We start from the raw sequence: 19,262 nt of genomic DNA, 5'->3' as shown, positions 1-19,262 counted from the left end.
AGATCATGGCTGATCTGATAATGGACTCGGCTCCACTTCTTCGCCCGCTCCCCATAACCCCTTATTCCCTTATCATTTAAGAAACTCTCTATTTCTGTCTTAAATTTATTCAATGTCCCAGTTTCCACAGCTCTCTGAGGCAGCGTATTCCACAGATTTACAACCCTCTGAGAGAAGAAATTCATCCTCATCTCTTTCCATTACCTCTACAAAGAATTATATCAGGTTAGATAAGCATGACTTGGCCTTTTGGAATCCATGCCGACTATTTTTGTTATATTTTCTGTCTCTAGATGCTCTTCTATCACTTCTTTTAGTATAGATTCCAGTATTTTTCCGATCGCTAGCATTGAGCTGACTGGTCGATAGCTGCCAGGTTTTGGTCTATCTCTCTTTTTGTATATAGAAACAAAATTAGCTGTTCGTCAGTCCTCTGGCACTATCTCCTCTTCTATGGAACTTTTATATATATATAAATAAACTGGTGCCTCTGCTATCTCCTTCCTAGATTCCTTGCATATGCCTGGGTACATACCATCTGGACCTGCGGTTTTATCCTTTTTAGTTTTTCAATTTATTAATTATTTTCTCCCTTTCTATCGCAACTGTATTACTGTTCCTTTTAAGCTCATCCTCTAACGAAGTGTCTATTTCATTATCTTCTTTCATAAAAACTGAGGCAAAGTAGTTATTCAATACTTCTGCCATTTATCTGTCATTACCTGTGAGTTTATCTTGCTCATCCTTTAGTGGTCAAATCCCTACTTTAATTTTCATTTTGTTATTTATGTGTCGATAGAACACTTTATTATTTATTTTTATATTCCTTGATAATTTGATTTTCTAATTTCTTTTTGCCTTTCTGATGTTGTTTATATACTTGTCTCCTAGTTTCTTCGTATTCACTTTTGCCCTCTCCTATAATATCTAAGTACTTCTTACGCGTATTTTACTTTAGATTCAATTTTCCCTTTAGTTCTTTATTCATCTATGGTGCCCCACAATTAGCTGGTTTTACATAGAAACATAGAAAATAGGTGCAGGAATGGGACATTCGGCCCTTCGAGCCTGCACCACCATTCAATATGATCATGGCTGATCATGCAACTTCAGCACCCCATTCCTGCTTTTTCTCCATACCCCTGATCCCTTTAGCCGTAAGGGCCACATCTAACTCCCTTTTGAATATATCTAACGAACTGGCCTCAACAACTTTCTGTGGTAGAGAATTCCACAGGTTCACAATTCTCTGAGTGAAGAAGTTTCTCCTCATCTTGGTCCTAAATGGCTTACCCCTTATCCTTAGACTGTTCTGGACACCCCCAACATCGGGAACATTCTTCCTGCATCTAACCTGTTCAATCCCATCAGAATTTTAAACGTTTCTATGAGATCCCCTCTCATCCTTCTAAACTCCAGTGAATACAGGTCCAGTCGATCCAGTCTCTCCTCATATGTCAGTCCGGCCATCCCGGGCATCAGTCCTTCCTCAGATTAGGAGACCAAAACTGAACACAATATTCCAAGTGAGGCCTCACCAAGGCCTCCCTGCTCCTATACTCAAATCCCCTAGCTATGAACGCCAACATGCCATTTGCCTTCTTCACTGCCTGCTGCACCTGCATGCCAACCTTCAATGACTGATGTACCATGACACCGAGGTCTCGTTGCACCTTCCCTTTTCCTAATCTGCCGCCATTCAGATAATAATCTGCCTTCATGTTTTTGCCACCAAAGTGGATAACCTCACATTTATTCACATTATACTGCATCTGCCACGCATTTGCCCACACACCTAACCTGTCCAGGTCAACCTGCAGCCTCCTAGCGTCCTCCTCACAGCTCACACCGCCACCCAGCTTAGTGTCATCTGCAAATTGGAGATATTACTCTCAATTCCTTCATCTAAATCATTGATGTACATTGTAAATAGCTGGGGTCCCAGCACTGAGCCCTGCGGCACCCCACTAGTCACTGCCTGCCATTCTCAAAAGGACCTGTTTATCCCGACTCTCTGCTTCCTGTCTGCCAACCAGTTCTCTATCCACGTGAATACATTACCCCCAATACCATGTGCTTTAATTTTGCGCACTAATCTCTTGTTTTGGACCAGTCAAAAGCCTTTTGAAAGTTCAAATACACCACATCCACTGGTTCTCCCTTGTCCACTCTATTAGTTTCATCCTCAAAAAATTATAGAAGATTTGTCAAGCATGATTTCCCTTTCATAAATCCATGCTGACTTGGACCGATCCTGTCACAGCTTTCCAAATGTGCTGCTATTTCATCTTTAATAAGTGATTCCAACATTTTCCCCACTACTAATGTCAGGTTAACTGGTCTATAATTTCCTATTTTTTCTCTCCCTCCTTTTTTAAAAAGTGGTGTTACATTAGCTACCCTCCAGTCCATAGGAACTGATCCAGAGTCGATAGACTGTTGGAAAATGATCACCAATGCATCCACTATTTCTAGGGCCACTTCCTTAAGTACTCTGGGATGCAGACTATCAGGCCCTGGGGATTTATCGGCCTTCAATCCCATCAACTTCCCTAACACAATTTCCTGGCTAATAAGGATTTCCTTCAGTTCCCCTTTCTCACTAGACCCTCGGTCCCCTAGTATTTCCGAAACGTTATTTGTGTCTTCCTTAGTGAAGACAGAACCAAAGTATTTGATCAATTGGTCTGCCATTTCTTTGTTCCCCATTATAAATTCACCTGATTCTGTCTGCAAGGAACCTATGTTTGTCTTCACTAATCTTTTCCTCTTCACATATCGATAGAAGCTTTTGCAGTCAGTTCCCAGCAAACTTCCTTTCATACTCTATTTTCCCCCTCCTAATTAAACCCTTTGTCTTCCTCTGCTGAATTCTAAATTTCTCTCAGTCCTCAGGTTTGCTGCTTTTTCTGGCCAATTAATATGCCTCTTCCTTGGATTTAACACTATCCTTAATTTCCCTTGTTAGCCACGGTTGAGCTACCTTCCCAGTTTTATTTTTACTCCAGATAGGGATGTACAATTGTTGAAGTTCATCCATATGTTTGCCATTGCCTATCCACTGTCAACCTTTTAAGTATCTTTCGCCAGTCTATTCTAGCCAATTCATGTCTCATACCATCGAAGTTATCTTTCCTTAAGTTCAGGACCCTAATATTTGAATTAACTGTGTCACTCTTCATCTTAATAAAGAATTCTACCATATTATGGTCACTCTTTCCCAAGGGGCCTCGCACAAAAGATTGCTAATTAGCCCTTTCTCATGATACATCACCCAGTCTAGGCTGGCCAGCCCTCTAGTTGGTTCCTCGACATATTAGTCTAGAAAACCATCCCTAATACACTCCAGGAAATCCTCCTCCACCGTACTGCTACCACTTTGGTTAGCCCAATCTATATGTAGATTAAAGTCGCCCATAATAACTGCTGTACCTTTATTGCACGCATCCCTAATTTCTCGTTTGATGTTGTCCCCAACCTCACTAATACTGTTTGGTGGTCTGTACACAACTCCCACTAGTGTTTTCTGCCCTTTGGTATTCCGCAGCTCTACCCATACAGATTCCCAAGCTAATGTCTTCCTTATTATTGCGTTAATTTCTTCTTCAACCAGCAATTCCACCCCACCTCCTTTTCCTTTCTGTCTATCCTTCCTGAATGTTGAATACCCCTGGATGTTGAGTTCCCAGCCTTGGTCACCCTGGAGCCATGACTCCGTAATCCCAATTATATCATATTCGTTAATAGCTGCCTACGCAGTTAATTTGTCCACCTTATTACGAATACTCCTTGCATTGAGGCACAGAGCCTTCAGGCTTGTCTTTTTAACACACTTTGTCCCTTTAGACTTTTGCTGTAATGTGGCCCTTTTTGATTTTTGCTTTGGGTTTCTCTGCCCTCCACTTTTATTTTTCTTCTTTCTATCTTTTGCTTCTGCCCCCATTTTACTTCCCTCTGTCTCCCTGCATAGGTTCCCATCCCCCGCCATATTAGTTTAATCCCTCCCCAACAGCACTAGCAAACACTTCCCCTAGAACATCGGTTCCAGTCCTGCCCAGGTGAAGACTGTCCGGTTTGTACTGGTCCCACCTCCCCCAGAACTGGTTCCAATGTCCCAGGAATTTGAATCCCTCCCTCCTGCACCACTCCTCAAGCCATGTATTCATCTTAGCTATCCTGCAATTCCTACTCTGACTAGCACGTGGCACTGGTAACAATCCTGCTGTTACTACCTTTGAGGTCCTGCTTTTTAATTTAACTCCTAGCTCCCTAAATTCGTCTTGTAGGACCTCATCCCGTTTTTTACCTATATCTTTGGTACCTATATGTACCACAACAACTGGCTGTTCACCCTACCCCTCCAAAATGTCCTGCAGCCGTTCCAAGACACCCTTGACCCTTGCACCAGGGAGGCAACATACCATCCTGGAGTCTCGATTGTGGCCACAGAAATGCCTATCTATTCCCCTTCAATAGAATCCCCTACCATTATAGCTCTCTCACTCCTCTTCCTACCCTCCTCTGCAGCAGAGCCAATTCTGGTGCCATGAACCTGGCTGCTGCTGCCTTCCCCTGATGAGTCATCCCCCCAACAGTGCCCAAAAAGGTGTATCTGCTTGGAGAGGGATGACCGCAGGGCACCCCTGCACTACCTTCCACTATTCTGCCTGATGGTCACCCATTCCTTATCTGCCTGAGTAACCTTTGCCTGCGGTGTGACCAACTCACTAAACGTGCTATTCACGACATCCTCAGCATCGCGGATGCTCCAGAATGAATCCATGCGCAGCTCCAGTGCCACAATGTGGTCTGTCAGGTGCTGCAGCAGGATACACTTCCTGCACATGTAGTCGTCAGGGACACTGGCAGTGTCCCTGAGATCCCACGTAGCACAGGAGGAGCTCGACTGCCCGAACGCCCACTCCTGTGTCCGCCTTCTCCGACTGCCGGGCCTTTATAGGCCGCTCGATTCCCCGAACTCCTGCTCCTGTGGCTGCCTCCTCTGACTGCCGGGCTTTTATAGGCTGCTCGACTGCCCGAACTCCCGCTCCTGTGGCCGCCTCCTCCGACTGCCGGGCCTTAATAGGCTGCTCTTCTCCCCGAACTCCCACTCCTGGCTTCTGATAAAGGAGGTTCTGTCTTACTAATTTTGAGTTCTATGGACATATTTCACTAAGATAGTGGATGAGGGGAAACTTCAAGAAGCTTTTGATGAGCCTCACAAGAGGCTGCTCTATAAGATTGGTGTTATGTATGTATGTAAACCTAACCAAAATTTAAGACTTGCCACTAGGGGGCACACCTGTGCACCCTGGGGCAAGCAGGTATAAAAGGTGATTCACCATGCTGCTTCCTTACTCTGGAGTCTGAATAAAGAGACCAAGATCACAACAGTTTGAGCTTGCGATATTGTCCTGTGGATTTATTCTGAATATAACAAATTGGCGACGAGTAACAGATCACGAACTTTCACGCGGTAATGGCTCCCGTTGGTATTCTTGAGAAATTTTTTGAGGGTAATGATTGGGAAGCCTTTGTTGAGTGCCTCGACCAGTACTTCGTGGCCAACGAATTGAACACGGCTGAAACAGCGATCAAGCGCAGGGCGATTCTCCTCACCATATGTGGGTCATCGGTATGTGGCCTCCTTAAAAATTTGCTGGCACCGGTCAAACCAACGGACAAATCTTACGGAGAGCTGTGTATGCTGGCTAGGGAACACCTCAAGCCAAAGGAGAGCACCCTGATGGCCAGGTATCACTTTTACACGCACCGTCGCTCCAAGGGCCAGAACGTGGCAAGTTCTGTCGCCGACCCAAGATGCCTTGCGGGGCAGTGCGAATTTGCAGGATCCTTGGGGGAAATATTGCAGGACTTTTTCATGCTTGGAATTGGCCATGAGGTCATTCTTTGCAAACTGCTGTCTGCCAAATCCCTAGATCTGAGCAAGATCATCACGGTAGCCCAAGCCTTCATAGCCACGAGCGATAACACGAAACAGATAGCTTCACAGAATCGAAGCTCACCGGCAAGTACGGTGCACAAAATAATGTTTTCAATAGGCAGAACGGCACATGGCAGGGCCCACACGACTGCAGAGGCCAGATCTAGGCCTAGAGTGACTCAGAGTCCGCCGTGGGGCATGAATGCGTATCCATTAGCACCATGTTGGCACTGCGAGGGCAGTCATAGAGCTCATCAATGTCAATTCAAACCCGATGTGTGCAAGGGCTGTGGAACAATGGGGCACCTCCAGCAAATGCACAAATGATCTCTGACTCACCACGTGACAGAGTCCGGAGAGGACGACTGATCCAGCGAGGATCATGATGAACGAACAGGAGAGGCAACTGAACCTGAGGATGAAGAGGAAGTACATGGGATACACACCTTCACCACCAAAAGCCCTCCGATAATGTTAAAAGTTGAACTTAAAGGCACTCCAGTCTCCATGGAACTAGACACGGGGGAAAGTCAATCAGTTATGAGCCAGAAGGCATTCGAGAGGCTGTGGGGCGATGAAGCACAGTGACCCAAGCTGATCCCGATTCAGGCAAAGCTGTGCACCTACACCAAGGAACTGATACCAGTTATTGGTAGTGCGGACATAAGAGTATTCCATGAGGGAGCAGTGCCCGATTGACCACTGTGGATTGTTTCAGGTGATGGGCCAACGCTGCTTGGCAGGAGGTGGATGGGGAAGATTCGATGGAACTGGGAAGACCTCTGCGTACCTTCTCTGGTGAACAGCGTCTCTCCTTCACAAAGGCTGAGCAAACCCCCACCTTCAGCTGAACGAGGCATCGAAGTGCAGATCCATTTGCAGATCCCCGAGGCACAGGCCGCTCATCATGACCACGAGGAGATGAAGATCAACCGAGCGGCGGTATAGGCGCGGTATCCAGCACCCGAAGCCGACGGCCTCTTCGCGGCGATGGAAGAGGTTCCAGGTCGACCATGCGGAGTGGGACTCCGGCCAAAACGATCCGAATGCGTCTCCCTGATGCCAGTATCCAAATCCCTGGGGAGGAAGATCGCGGCAGTCGGCATCACGGCCACGGACGAGAGGGTGTCCAGACCACGGGATGAGAATGCGTTCAGACTACGGGACGAGCAAGCGTCCAGACCACGGGACGAAGGTGCGTCCAGACCACGGGTTGAGAGAGCGTCCAGACCACGGGAGGTCGCCGCAACAGAACGGAGGAATGTTTCGCCCAGCAAGGAAGACGACTGAGTTTGGGGCAAAGATAAAGGGGCGGCCGCTGAGAAGGCTAGGAACCCACTACGCTCCAATAAATTGTGTGCACTATGTGACCCTTGTGAGCGGTCTTTCGCGGCCAATGATGTACCATTATATAGGGTTGGGGGTAGCTTACAACAAGCCAAAGTAGCGAGCGAACACCAGCTGGTCGTATATGTATCTAACCAAGTATTCGTAGCAAGTGAGATGTTATTGCACGGGGTCGGGAGTGTTGTGCAGCAAGCCAAAGTAGTGGGCGAGCCCCAAACGATTGAACATGTATCCAATAAGTTAAACAGAGCAGCAGCCTGTATTCACAGGACTAAAGAGACGCACCAAAGCGTGTCCCAATATGTGCTCGAGTCAGACAAACTGCTCATCCTACAAGCTTGGGAGAGCAGAGGCACCATTATCGATGCATTGTTTCGAGAATGTCTAACTCTGTCTGTGCATTGTAACATGATCCGTCACGGACCAGGCACTGAGAGCGGTACTAATGCCCTCAGTTGGCTACCATTGCCACCCACCAGGGTGGAATCAGTGCAGCCTGCAGACCCTCTTGCAGTTGTGGAAGTGCTAGAAACCAAGGGATCAACCATAACGGCTCCCCAGCTTAGGAGCTGGACCAGCCAGGATCCCACGTTACCGCCTGCCAAAGGTGAGCTGCTACAGATGTGGCAATCTATCCATCGCAGAGACGAAAGACCCATCCCAACGTTGCAAAGTAAGGCAGGGCGACTTCACACAGACGGTGGTCCGGGGCACTCATACTACGGCCCAAGGTCCACGGGGACCACTAGGCCTCCCGCCACTACCGAAAGTCTCAAGGCCATTGCGGCCATCCTGGGCTTGCTAGACCTCAGGGTCAGCGACAATAGCCCGGAGCAGGCAGCCCGAATCACTAAACCTAGCACCACGCGTGTCACGGTAGACTCCCTACAGACCCAGCTATCCTGGGTGCTACGCAGTCACCAGACAGAATCACTCAGAACCGATCCTTCCGTATGCCATCAGCAGAGAATGCACCATAATTACACGGCCCCTCCACACGACATCAGAATAAGTGATGTAGACCATGTTCAGGGCCCCAGTTGGGCCGCTAGCACTGCATTAGCCAAGGGGGGGAATGGAGTGTATGAGATGAAAACGGAGCATTTGATTGTGAAACTATGTACTGGGCTAACGGGTAAAGCATTTTGACAAGACAAAACCGTGAACTACAGATAACCAGAAACCACTGTGAAAGGACCTGGTCCCCAGCGACCCACTAACACGATTAACTTCGCCGTCAACCACGAGGATGAACCCACCGTGTCAGGACTTCAACCCAGGTGATCGACCCAGATCACCTCAACTTGCAAATAATTTGCACATAAGACTTTGGGAGGGGGAGTGATGTTATGTATGTATGTAAACCTTACCAAAATGTAAGACTTGCCGCGGGGGGGGGGGGGGGCACACCTGTGGGAGACCTAAGGGTCACCTGTGCACCGTGGGGCAAGCAGGTATAAAAGGTGATTCATCATGCTGCTTCCCCACTCTGGAGTCTGAATAAAGAGACCAAGGTCACAACAGTTTGAGCTTGCGATATAGTCCTGTAGATTTATTCTGCACATAACAATTGAAACCTCAGGTATTAGTGGCAATCTACTGTGATGGATTGAAACCTGGCCAATAGCCAGTAGGCAGAAAGTGGTTGTAGATGGTTACCAGTGGTGTCCCGCGGAAAATGGTGTTAGAACCATTGCTATTTGCTATTTTCATTAATGATCCAGATATATGTGTTGGGGAAATGACCTGGAAGTTTGCAAATGATGCTAAGATATTTGCAAGAGGCAGGACTATAGACAATGCTCAACTACTACAAGTGCATCTGATTGGGACCGTGATTGGCAAATGTTGTTTAACTTAGAAAAGTGCAATGTTATGCATGTTGGCAGGGAAATGCTGAACTTACATACACCCTTCAGGGAAAAGAACTAAAGCTGATGGTGAAAGAAAAAATGCTTTACTCATTTGATTGTGAAACCATGTACCAAGCTAACGCTCCGTTTTCATCACATACACTCCATTCTTCTTCACTCAGAGAGCTGCTGACCTGTGGAACTCCCTGTCGCAGAGAGTTGTTGATGCCAGTTCATTGGATATATTCAAGAGGGAGTTAGATATGGCCCTTACAGTTAAGGGGATCAAGGGGTATAGAGGGAAAGCAGGAAAGGGGTACTGAAGGAATGATCAGCTATGATCTTATTGAATGGCGGTGCAGGCTCGAAGGGCCGAATGGCCTACTCCTGCACCTATTTTCTATGTCATTCCCCCCCTTGGCTAATGCGGTGCTAGCGGCCCAACTGGGGCCCTAAAAATGGTCTACATCACTTATTCTGATGTCGCGTGGAGGGGCCGTGCAATTATGGTGAATGCCATGAAACAGCAGCTATAGCAAGTAGGGTGTATTTACAGGACAATTCACTCTAAAACAAAGCATATTATTTTGTCCTTGGACAAGATCTTGGTTAGGCCTCAGTTAGATTACCGTGTCCAGTTTTGGTCACCTCAGATGGTGGGTGATATTGAGACTTTGAATAGGGCTCAGCGGAAGGCCACAAGATTCATTTGCAGTATAAAACATCTTAGTTATCAAGATAGGCTCAAAGAGCAGGGTCTTTACACTTTAGGGAAGTGTAGCCTTAAGGGGTTATTTGATTCAGGTTTATAAGATGATAAAGGGATTAGATTATGCTTATGTCGACAAATTATTTCAACTAAATAGGTTAGGGAGGACCAGGGATCACATTATGTAAAGGCAGAACTAGGTTAAATGCTAGGAGGAGTTTTATTTTCCCCAGAGAATAGTGGACTTGTGGAACAGGCTGATGGTTCTTGCGGTGAACAATGGATCCCTTCAAGCGAGAGCTGGACCTATTTCTGGATGAGGAAGAGTTCACCTCATACAGGAGATAGATACTGTATAACATTAATCAGGGCCAGAGTAGTCTCCTGGACTAGTTTCGATTGCCAAAGGGGGTCACAGTCAGAGGGGAAAGAAATTTTCCAAAATTATTTTTCCTCTAATTGGCCTGTTTTTAAAAATCTGGTATTCACCTCTCCCAGGAGTTTACATGGCTTTCAGGTGGGGTATGTATATAGCGTATGTATTGTGATTCACAAGACATCACAATTATATTGTACAGTCTGGATGGATCAGTAGGTTGCCAGTACCAAGTTTTTGGTAGCTCCCCCCACCCCACTCCCTTGTTAAGGTTACTGCTAGAACTTAACCAGGTAAAACTGTACAATCTACCAGCATACTGGTAAACTGCCTTTGCTTATCCATGCAGGACCATACCCAGTAACACACTGGCCTGCAGGGTTATTTGAAGCCAAGTGGGAAAAGTGCAAACCCCATGACAGGCCTACCCTTCCAGGTTCCATGACTAAACCACCTAAATGCTGGAAGGAAGAAGTCTCTGTCTACTAGAAAAGAACGTTCAACTCTTCCTTCATGAGGGCAATACCTAGTCATGCAGCTTTTGTGCTTCTATACAATAGACAACCTAAAATTGGGTTAAAGTTTATTTCCCACTCCACTCTGGTTCTGATTTAAGTTGCAGCAAATGGTTGGCACCAAATGCAGGCTTCAGTGTCTCTAGGAAGGAAAATAAAAAAAGTGAGTCACAATGGGGCAGTAAATAGCATCTCGTAGTGGGTAGCTGAGACACAGGTACCCATTTCACCTTCACCAGGCAAACCTCAACACCATGGAGTGGGAAGAAATGGAGCGATAGAAGGAGCATACAAGTCTCAAGGCAACAAAAAGTTCTAAAGTTTTATTTTTAAGTTTTCATTGATGAGTATTTTTAGAAGTTGTGCTTGGAGGTAACTGGGGAAAATAGAAGTTCTTAGCTAAGCCTGCCTGCTTCTAATTATCATGCGTGTTTGTCAACAGTTGGAATAGGTAAACATTCTAATTGCTGACACCTGTGCGACACAGAGGGGGAGCCAGAGACACTGAGTGCCTTTCCTCATTCCAAATTGAGTTCATTTTTCAAACAAATTAATTGAATTTTGAAAGCAGACAGAAAACCTTTAGTTATCACATGTGTTTTGTTGGTACAGGTAGTTAGAAAATGTAAACAGTCTAACTAAGAGAGAGATGGGGACAGAAAAAGGAAGATGATGTGGGAAGAAGTGATGCGGGAATAAGAATGGAGCAGCCGTAGGAATAAGAGGAAATGGGGATGGAGTAAAAGAAGGGGGAGTGGCAGAGATGAGAGAAGAGTGACAGAGATGGAGGGTTTGGGAAGACAATAACTCTTTCCGCAGTTTAATTTGAGTTTCTCCTCAAATAAAAATGAGTTGAATATTTAAAGCAAACAAAGCTCTAATTATCACCTGTTTCATTGATAGTAATTAGAACGTTTACCTTTTATTATAGTTGTGAGACAGAGATACTGGAGAGAGATGTATGTCCAGACAGTGACTATTCGCACTAGTTTTTTGTGTGTCCTTCTGCGCAAACGTGCATTGGACTCCGCCTCTTTTAGAGCATGGGCCCTCGATTCGGTTGTGCACGCACAGTGTGATGTACGAGGAAGTCAGAAGTGGGGCCAGAACACGTGCTGCATGTAGTTTTTGGATCATTTGGAACATTTTCTGTACGAGAGAAAACATCGGAGGTAGTGGGAGAGAGTGAGACTGGTGGGGGAGAGAGAGTGAGACTGGTGGGGGAGAGAGAGTGAGACTGGTGGGGGAGAGAGACTGAGACTGGGGGGGGGAGAGAAAGTGAGACTGGGGCGGGAGAGAGAGTGAGACTGGGGCGGGAGAGAGAGTGAGACTGGGGGGGAGAGAGAGAGAGAGAGAGAGAGACTGGGGGAGAGCTAGAGAGAGAGAGAGAGACGGGGGGGAGAGCTAGAGAGAGAGAGAGATAGATAGACTGTGCGGGGGGTGGGGTGGGGGGGTAGAAGAGAGACTGGGGAGAGAGACAGAGAGCTGGGATAAAGAGAGGGGGGAAATGGGAGTGGAGAGGGAGGGAATTCAGAGAAGTTCATGTTTTTCCAACCCCATTTACACCTACACCCGACCGATTTCTTGGAAAGCTTGGTGTGTGTGTGACAAGGGACATCATTGAAGTGGATGAAATCCGGAAGTCACGACATTGTCAATATTCACTTCATGCCCAATAAACCTGTTAACAATCTGTAACCCACACACAATGCCCCATCTATTGCGGGGCGGGGGGGGGGGGTTGGTGGATGGTTGGGTCAGGAACTCGGTCTAGGATGTGGGCATGAACTTGGGCTGGGGGGGGGGGGGGTCAGGAACTGCGAGGGGTGTCAGGAACTTGGACTGGGGGGGTAAGGAACTTCGGTTGGGGGGGGGGCATGAACTTGGGCTGGGTGGGGGTCAGGAACTGCTGGGGGGGTGATCAGGAACTTGGGCTGGAGGGGGTAAGGAACTTACGGGGGGGAGTCAGATACTTGGGCTGGAGGGGGTAAGGAACTTGGGCTGGAGGCGGGGGTGGAGGAGAGTCAGGAACTTGGCTGGGGGGGTGGAAGAGTCAGGAACTTGGGCTGGAAGAGATAAGGAACTTGGGCTGGGGAGGCGGGGGGAGTCAGGAACTTGGGCTGGAGGGGGTAAGGAACTTGGGCTGGGGGGAATTAGGAACTTGGGCTGGGGGGGGAGGAGTCAGGAACCTGGGCTGGGGGAGGGGTGGGTAAGGAACTTTGGCTGGGATGGTGTATGAAGTTGGTTTGGGGGGAGGCAGGAACTTGGGCTGGGATGGGGGAGTTCTATCCTGTCTGGGGTCTGAAGTCAGAATGGCTCGAATTACACTTTGCAAAGTCACTCAAAACTTGGTTCTAATTACTCATTCCAGAGAAACTTCTGGGTGTGGCTTATCCTCCAAGGGGAACAATCAATAATCAGATCATGTGATCATGTGAGCCTATCAGAGACAATTAGAGCTGTTTGCTGGTGCAAATAGCTGCGTCCATATCCAGAATTCCAATACTGTGATCCCTTGTTCTAGACTCCCCAGCCAGGGGAAACATACTCCATGTATCTACACAGTCAAGCCCTGTAAGAATTTTGTATGTTTCAATTAGATCACCTCTCATTCTTCTAAACTTTGAAGAATATAGGCCTAGTCTACTCAATCTCTCCTTATAGGACAATTGTCCCATCCCAGGAATCAGTCTGGTGAACTTTTGTTGCACTCCCTCTATGGCAAGTATACACTTCCTTAGGTAAGGAGAACAAAACTCTACACAATACTCCAAGTGTGGTCTCACCAGGACCATACTTAAATACTTAATTGTTCATTTACAGACCATAAACTGCCTTTTTTACGTCAAGTTTGAACTTTAACTGGTTGTGCCTGGGATTCACGCACCTTGGGAACTTTGCCTGTGAAGGGGCAGCAGAAGCTCAATGGCCATTGTGCAAGTTAAGTGACAGCTGGAAAAAGAACATAAATACTCACACCTTAGACCTGCTTCTTTGCCTAAGGGAAAGGTTCTGGCTGACACCATTTTGTGCAGAGATTTAGCTTTCAGAAGTTTGCAGGTGATTTCTGCAACCTAAGAAGCCACTCTCACAACGTTGCTAGTCACTCTTAGTATACTGGGGGATTGTGCCTCTGACCTCTACTTTACCTGCTATCTATTAGATTAGCATGGGTTCTGCTTATGCTGTCTCAACTTGGACCTCAGAATTGGACCAAGATGAGCCCGAGCAGCCACATCAGCAGCCTTCTTTTCACCGACCTGATGCTCCACAGGAAAGAGGGGATCAGCACAGGGGTGCACCGCGCCCGAGGCGACATCCCCAACACAGGGTATACAGGCAGTGGCTGAGCTTCCTGGACATGACTGAGCAGCAGTGCTTCAGGAGGCTCAGGCTATCACGCCACATCATTGCACACATTTTTAAGTTGCTGGAACAAGATCTGCTACTCAGCGGACCTCTCAGTGGACACGCCTTACCAACCAAAGTCACCACCGCCCTCAACTTCTTCACCTCAGGCTCCTTCCAGGGTTTTGCAGCAGACATTTATGGGATCTCACAGTCGGCCGGCCACAGATGTATCACCCAGGTGATTGATGCCATGTTTCACAAGTCAGCCACTTATGTAAACTTTGCCACTGATGAATCCAGTGGGCGCTCAGCTTTGCGGCTCTGGCTGGCTTCCAAGCGGTGCACGGCATCATAAACTGCATGACTCTTTCGTGCTGTGCAAGTTCACCCTCTTTCAGCTCTTCGCACATCCAATCATCATCATAAGCAGTCCCTCGAAATCGAGGAAGACTTGCTTCCACTCTAAAAGTTAGTTCTCAGGTGACTGTACAGTCCAATACGGGAATTATAGTCTTCATCACAGGTGGGACAGACAGTCGTTGAAGGAAAGGGTGGGTGGGGAGTCTGGTTTGCCGCAAGCTCCTTCTGCTGCCCGCGTTTGTTTTCTGCATGCTCTCGGCGACGCGACTCGAGATGCTCAGCACCCTCCTGATGCTCTTCCTCCACTTAGGACGATCTTTGGCCAGGGATTCCCAGGTGTTGGTGGGGATGTTGCACTTTATCAAGGAGGCTTTGAGGTGTCCTTGAAACGTTTCCTCTGCCCACCTGGGGATCGCCTGCATGTGGGAGTTCAGCGCTTGCTTTGGGGGTCTTGTATCGGGCATGTGGACAATGTGGCCCGTCCAACGGAGCTAGTCGAGTGTGGTCAGTGCTTCGATTCTGGGGATGTTGGCCTGATTGAGAACATGGACGTTGGTGCATCTATCCTCCCAGGGGATTTGCGGGATCTTGCGGAGACATCGTTGGTGGTATTTCTCCAGCGATTTGAGGGGTCTGCTATATATGGTCCACGTTTCCGAGCCATATTAACCGCGAGGGTCTATGGAGCGTCCTCCTCGGCTTCGGCTGCTCCCTAAAGTTTGTCGCCATCCTCTGCCTGTTCCACAACATGCAAGCCGTGATCTTGACCAACGGATCCACCACAGACAAAATCCACATCTGAACCGGGGTCAAGCAGGGCTATGTCATCGCACCAACCCTCTTCTTGATCTTCCTTGCTGCAATGCTCCATCTCACGCTAAACAAGCTACCCACTGGAGTGGAACTAAACTATCGAACCAATGGGAACCTGTTCAACCTTCGTCGCCTCAAGGCTAGATCCAAGAGCGTCCCATCCTCTGTCGGTTGAACTACAGCATGCAGATAACACTTGCGTCTGTGCACATTCAGAGGCTGAACTCCAAACCTTCATCAGCATCTTCACTGAGGTGTACGAAAGCATGGGCCTCACACTAAACATCCATAAGACAAAGGTCCGCCACCAACCTGATCCCGCCACACAGCACTGCCCCCCCCCAGTCATCGCAATCCACGGTGGGCCTTGGACAAGGTGGACCAATTTCCATACCTTGGGAGCCTACTATCAGCAAAGGCCGACATCGACAACGAGGTCCAACACCGCCTCCAGTGCGCCAGCGCAGCCTTCGGTCGCCTGAGGAGGAGTGTTCGAAGATCAAGCCCTCAAATCTGCCACCAAGCTTATGGTCTACAGGGCTGTAGTGATGTGGACCATATCACACACCAGACTTACCGGCTGGCTGCTGAGAGACAAGGACTATCCACTGAAGACGTGGTTGATGGCACCATTGAGGAGGCCAAGAGCTGTACCACCTTTTCCCCGCAGCAAAAAAACTACAAAGCAGTCATAGAATGACCAAGCCATTCCTGTCAACCAAATCCTCTGTGAGGGCCCTATCAAAGACTGCTCCTCCTGCAAAGGGGCAGACTCAGCCATTGGGATCCAAGGCAGCATGTGGGGCTCTGACTGAGGGGAGGAGTGGGAGTGCTTTGAGCAGAGCAAGAAAGACTAGAAGAGAAGGATGAACCATCCGTGGCTAACTAAGGAAATAAAGGATGGTATCAAATTGAACAAGGCATACAATCTTGCGAGGAATAGTGCAAGGCCAGAGGATTGGGAAATTTTTAGAAACCAGCAAAGGACAACTACACAAAAGAGATATAGCTTGAGAGTAAACTAGCAAGAAATATAAAAAGGCAGCAAGAGCCACTACAGGTATATACAAAGGAAGAGTAGCTAAAGTAAATGTTGATCCCTTAGAGGATGAGACTGGAGAATTAATAATAGGACCAGGGAAATGGCAGAGACATTGAAAAAATATTTTTTATCGGTCTTCATGGTAGAAGACACTAAAAGCATCTCAATAATTGATAATCAAGGGGCTATTGGGAGGGGTGGGGACTTAAAACAATCACTATCACTAGAGAAAAAGTACTGGGCAAACTAATGGGACTAAAGGTGGACAAGTCCCCTGGACCTGATGGCCTGCATCCTAGGGTCTTCAAAGAAGTGGTTGCAGAGATAGTGAATACATTGGTTGTAATCTACCAAGATTCCCTGGATTCTGGAGAGGTCCCAGCGGATTGGAAATTGCAAATGTAACGCCCCTATTTAAGAAAGGAAAGAGGTAGAAAGCGGGAAACTATAGAGCAGTTAGCCTATCATCGGCCATTAGGAAAATGCCAGAGTCCATTATTAAGGAAGTAGTAGCAGGACATTGAGAAAATAACAGTTCAGCAGAGTCAACATGGCTTTATTAAAGATAAATCACGTCTAACAAATTTGCCGGAGTTCTTTGAGGATGAAACGAGCAGGCTGGATAAAGGGGAACCAGTAGATGTCGTGTATTTGAATTTCCAGAAAGCATTCGATAAGGTGCGACATAAAAGGTTACTGCACAAGAGCTCACAGGGTTGGGGGTAATATATTGGCATGGATAGAGGATTGGCTAACAGAAAACAGAGTTGGGATAAATGGGTCATTTTCAAGTTGGCAAACTGTAACTAGTGGGGTGCCACAGGGATCAGTGCTGAGGCCTCAACTATTTACAATCTATATTAATGACAACGCGTGTAATGTAGCCAAATTTGCTGATGATACAAAGAGGTGGTAAAGCAAATTATGAGGACGCAAAGAATCTACAAAGGGATATAAATAGGCTAAGTGAGTGGGCAAAAATTTGGCAGATGGGAGTATAATATGGGAAAATGTGAGGTTATTCACTTTGGTAGGAAAAATAAAAAAGCGAATTATTTAAATGGGGAGAGATTACAAAATGCTGTGTTAGAGGGATCTGGAGGTCCTTGTACAGGAAACACAAAAAGTTAGCATGCAGGTACAGCAAGTAGTTAGGAAGGCAAATGGAATGTTGGCCTTTATTGCAAGGGGGGTAGAGTATAAAAGTAGGGAAGTCCTCCTACAACTGTACAGGGCATTGGTGAGGCCCCAGCTGGAGTACTGCATAGAGTTTTGGTCCCCTTACTTACTTAAGGAAGAATATACTTGCGTTGGAGGCAGTTCAGAGAAGGTTCACGATGTTGATTCCAGAGATGAAGGAGTTGTCTTACGAAGAAAGATTGAGCAGGTTGGGCCTATACTCATTGGAATTTAGCAAAATGAGAGGTGATCTTACAGAAACATAGAAGATTCTGAGGGGGCTTGACAGGGTAGATGCTTCCCCTTGTGGAGGAATCTAGAACTAGGGGGCATAGTTTCAGAATAAGGTGTTGCCCATTTACAACAGAAATGAGGAGTAATTTCTTCTGAGGGTTGTGAATCTTTGGAATTCTCTACCCCAGAGAGCTGTGGAGGCTGGTTCATTGAATATATTTAAGGTGGAGATACAGATTTTTGAACGATACGGGAGTTCAGGGTTATGGGAAGCGGGCAGGGAAGTGGAGTTGAGGCCAACATCAGATCAGCCATGATATTAAATGGCGGAGCAGGATCGAGGGGCCAAATAGCCTACTCCTGCTCCTATTTCTTATGTTCCATGTTTCCATTCACCCGCACTTCCCTGCTAGCAAGGAGCTGGAATTGAAAGCAAATTATTGACCTGGTTGGGAGATTAGGAGGGAGAAGACAGAGTAGGGATAATGGGCATGAACTCAAATTGGAAGGAAGTGACTAGTGGTGTGCTGCAAGAATCAACTATTCACTATAATTATTTAAATAATACAAGAGAGCCATATATCCAAATTTACTGATGACACAAAGATTGGTGGCATAGTAAGTAGTGTAGATGGGAGCATAAAATTAGAAAGACATTGGTAAAGTAAATGGGCAAAACTGTGGCAGATGGATTTCAATACAGGGTAATTAGCGAGATCACCCATTCTAGACCAAAAAGGATAGATCAGAGTATATTTTAAATGGGAAGTTAGGGACAGTAATGATCCAAAAATATTTAAGGGTCCATGTACACAGATCACTAAAAAGTAGTGGTCAGGTACAAAAAAAATAATCAAGGCTAATGGAATGTTTGCTAGGACTAGAATATAAAGGATGGAAGTTTTGCTACAGCTATACAAAGCCCTGGTTAGACCACATCTAGAGTACTATGTATAGTTCTGGGAAGTGCACCTTAAAAATATATTGATCGTGGAAGCAGTTTAGATTCACCAGAATGTTACTGGGACTCCCAGTGTTAAATTAGATTACATTAATTAGGCTTGTATTCCCTGGAATATAGAAGGTTAAGGGGTGATTTGATTGAGGTTTTTAGGATTTTGAAATAAATTGATTGGGGAGAAAGTTTTTTCTGTTGTTGGGAATCTAGAAAATGGGGAATTAACCTCAAAATCAGAGCCAGGCCATTCAGGATGGAAATTTATGCAAAGTGTGGTAGAAGTGTGGAACTCTCACAAAATGCAGTAAATTCTAGCTTAATGAATTATTTTAAATCTAAGATCTATACAATTTTTGTTAGCCAAGAGTATTAAGGGATATTGAGCCAAAGCGGGTAAATAGTTAGGATACAGATCAGCCATGATCTCGTTGAATGGCGGAACCGGCTGCATGGCCTACTCCTGTTTCTGTTAGGAAGGGAGAAATTGATAGACATATAGATATTGGCAGGAAAAACTTACAGAAAGGGCAACAAAAGCAAGAGTTCGAGAACAAAGTGTGGAAGCTTAGAGGTTAAAAATG

This window comes from Pristiophorus japonicus, chromosome 9 (assembly GCF_044704955.1).
Source record: "Pristiophorus japonicus isolate sPriJap1 chromosome 9, sPriJap1.hap1, whole genome shotgun sequence".
In the NCBI taxonomy this organism is placed as follows: Eukaryota; Metazoa; Chordata; class Chondrichthyes; family Pristiophoridae; genus Pristiophorus; species Pristiophorus japonicus.
Note: the sequence above shows the minus strand (reverse complement) of the source record.